The sequence below is a fragment of the Lynx rufus genome, unplaced genomic scaffold (genome assembly GCF_022079265.1).
Source record: "Lynx rufus isolate CCGP_SWC_20201006 ecotype Redwood Valley unplaced genomic scaffold, mLynRuf1.p SCAF_19, whole genome shotgun sequence".
Lineage (NCBI taxonomy): Eukaryota > Metazoa > Chordata > Mammalia > Carnivora > Felidae > Lynx > Lynx rufus.
In genome coordinates, this window is record NW_025814833.1 from 22,407,991 (window position 1) to 22,411,483 (window position 3,493).

The 3,493-nt window shown below is 37.4% G+C and overlaps 1 pseudogene; it reads right to left on the reverse strand.

Moving 5' to 3' along the window:
* Positions 1-1,215: 1,215 nt before the first annotated feature.
* LOC124514067 (uncharacterized) lies at positions 1,216-1,306 on the reverse strand (annotated as a pseudogene).
* Positions 1,307-3,493: the final 2,187 nt, after the last annotated feature.

Consider the following 3,493-nt stretch of genomic DNA (forward strand, 5'->3'; position numbering starts at 1 on the left):
GATTTTTGATTACATTTGTAAATTATTACCTCAATAGTATACGTAGGAACACGTGGAAATGTTTTCATAAGGAGACTGGTAGAGTCCCTTTCCAACTAGTCTTAACCATCATATAATTCCTCAGAAATTTTTGTAAAGTTTAGCCACAGAGCTACCCAAAGGTAAATTGGGGAGTAGGAGGCAGGATCTATGTGAACTCTCAAGATTCCTTCCAGTAGACTTAAACATTGCCTCTAAAGTTACTTAATCTAAATTTAGTTTCAATGTGATACATACACCTTATATTCCCTAACAATTTATCAAAAACAGGTTTTTTTCAAAGTAAATTATATAGTTTTGTCATGTTTCACGATTGATTAAATGTAAATCCTCTTGTGTACACGAGCTTTTAAGAACTGCTTGGTAGACACAAACACTACATTTGAATCTAATTTTATGCTAGTTTCTTAATTATACAGCTAGCCACAGTCAACAGGGGTTCAGGGTAGATAAAAGCTCTGCTGTGAAATGAGAAGAAACACTCATTGGATACCAACTATGTGCCAATCTTTCTGTCAGGCATATGCCCCTTTCCTTCTAGAACTTTAAAATGTTGGGGTGCCTGGGTGGCTCAGTTGGTTAAGTGTCTGATTTTGGCCCAGGTCATGATCTCACAGTTTGTGGGTTCGAGCCCTGCATTAGGCTCTGTGTTGACAGCTCAGAGCCTGGAGCCTGCTTTGGATTCTGTGTCTCCCTCTCTTTCTGCCCCTTTCCTGCTTGTGTCCTCTCTGTGTGTCTCAAAAATAAGTAAACATGGAAAAACATTTTAAATCTAGTGAGCAAAAGTTGTTTCAACAGTTTTCTCTCTGAGTATCTGTGATGGACTTTGTTACATCTGCTCCTCTAGTTGACAAAGAAATCAGTGGACAAGATTTCTAAAACGTAAGAACCATCACTTCTGTATTATATGGCTCCTGTGACCTTTCTCTCTCTATTCCCCTATGCATAGTAAAAACTGGTACCCCAATTAACCTAGATTGTTCTGCTACAATACAGTTGTATGATAACCTTGTAAAAACAAAATTAAGCAAGCTCATATCAAGATTATGAAGAAGGGACTGTGGCTAAAATCATAGGTTTTGACGAGGCCCAGATTTAAATTTCATCTCTCTTCCACTTACTATCTGGATGAACTAGAGCAAATCTCCTTACCTGTAAAGTTGTCCTAACAATAATAAAGGCTCACTCTTGTGACCAGGAAATGATAAAATTCGTTTAAAGCATATAGATACTACACTTGATCTTAGCCAAAAGGCCGAGAAGCGATCGTTTAAAGCATATAGAACATTGTTTGGCATATGACAAACACCCAGTAAATGTTAACTCTCATGTTTTTATTTTAAAAACCTAACGTTCTAAAATATCTTTGGTTCAACACACAAATTCTGCTAGATCACCATACATATTCACTGTTCATTCAGAGAATAGCAATGAAATTTCATTTTTTCTCTCATACCTTATAAATATGTGCCCAAAACTACCAAATTACATGTATTAGTGCCTGGAAATTCATAAAATACTTTCCCGATTTGAAAAACACACCAATCTCAGAAGAAACCAGAGTACATATGATTATGTATTTTTATAGTTGAAGAAACAGGGAGTTAAGAAAAATTAAATGACTTAGCTAAGGTCACACAGCTGGTAAACAATGGAATCACGAGTCAGATACCACCTTTGTCTGACCCTATTGCCATGTTTTTTCATCTTTAACTGACAATGATCAATAAAGGTCAGAATGACAACAGTCCTGAAAAGACCATTCATCAAAGGAAACATCAAAGGTCAATTCAATTTGATTCACTAGCACAGACACACCAGGCAACAATGTAGATTTAGATACTCTAAAAAGATTATCAGTGAAAACAAGAGAAACAAAGGAGTTTTCAACACAGTTGACCCTTGAACAACACAGGTTTGAACTGCATGTGGATTTTTTTGATACAGTACTGTATATACATTTTCTCTTCCTTGTTATTTCCTTAATAATGTTTTCTTTCCTCTAGCTTACTTTATTCTAAGAATACTGAATATAATACATATAACATACAAAATATGTGTTGACTGTTTTTATTATCAGTAAAGCTTCTAGTTAAGTTTTGGGGGAGTCAAAATTTATACAAGTATTTTTGACTGCACAGCAGAGGGAAAGGGGTGTCAGTGCCCCTAACCTCTGTGTTTCAAGGGTTAACTACTTTCTAGACAGCTAATTAGGAAATCAAACTACTCTGAACTCCTCCCTTCCTCAGCATTTTGTTTACTCAAGGCTGCTTCCTGGACTGTGAAAAGAAGCTCTAAGGAAAGAATGAAGAAGTATGGAACTTGATGCAGAGCGACAATCATAGAAGCACCTTAATCAGGGGCACTTTAAACTTTTATCTTGAAAAGCTTAGAAAAAGTGTTGAGTTGTGTGATTGGTGTAAACAACCCTTGATTTTGTAGGGCCCTAAGAAGCCCTGGGAGATCCTTTCATGTGGGATAAAGTAAAAAAAGTAGGCAGTAATTGCTTTGGCATCCTTCAGGAGAAATCAATAATGAATATGAGTGAAGGGTCAAGGAAAAAATAATAGATCCACTCTAGGGGTAATAGAGAATGTGAAATTTCAAAATAAAGAGAATTTTATCAATTATAAAATGGAGGATTGCTCCTTGTCTCCTTGGCAGTGATTAGGAAAACGTGATGCACTTTAGAAATAATGAAAAAGCCAAAGTGACAGTGATATTATAGAATATCTGATGCCAAGATAAATTTATCTTATTTTTTAATGTTTATTTATTTTTGAAGGAGAGAGAGAGAGACAGAATGTGAGCAGGGGAGGGGCAGATAGAGAGAGGGAGACAGAGTCCAAAGCAGGCTCCAGGCTCTCAGCTGTCAGCACAGAGCCCTACGTGGGGCTAGAACTCACAAAGTGTGACATCATGACCTGAACTGAAGCCGGACACTTAACTGACTGAGCCACCCAGGTGCCCCAAGATAGGCTTATCTTCTAAGAAGTACAATAAAACATCAATAAGTGAGATGCTAAGGGAATGGTGGGTACTAGCTAATTAAATTGCTGTGCAACTGCACCTTTATCTGAGACTTTCTTTAATCAATCTGGTCTAGTGAACATACTTGAATCTCTCTTTGTTAAGCGAGGCTGGTGCAAAGCCTTAGGACTGTCATACTGTATGCCATTGGCTAAGGTCCCTGCCCACAGAAAATGTGATTTCCACCTCCAAGTATTTTTGTCATGTATGAAAGTGTATTTGTCATTGTCCCCCATGTCCTATCCTCCTAGTTCTCTTATTTTCTACATCTCAGTCTGTGTGTCAAATTCACCGTATCTTATCCATTCAAGCTCACAAATCTTCCTCACCATCTGTCTGAATATCTACCCCTATCCCTTCCATTCCCACTGCCATCTCCTCATTTCTCACCTGGCCTAATACAATAGCCAAACAATTATTCTTC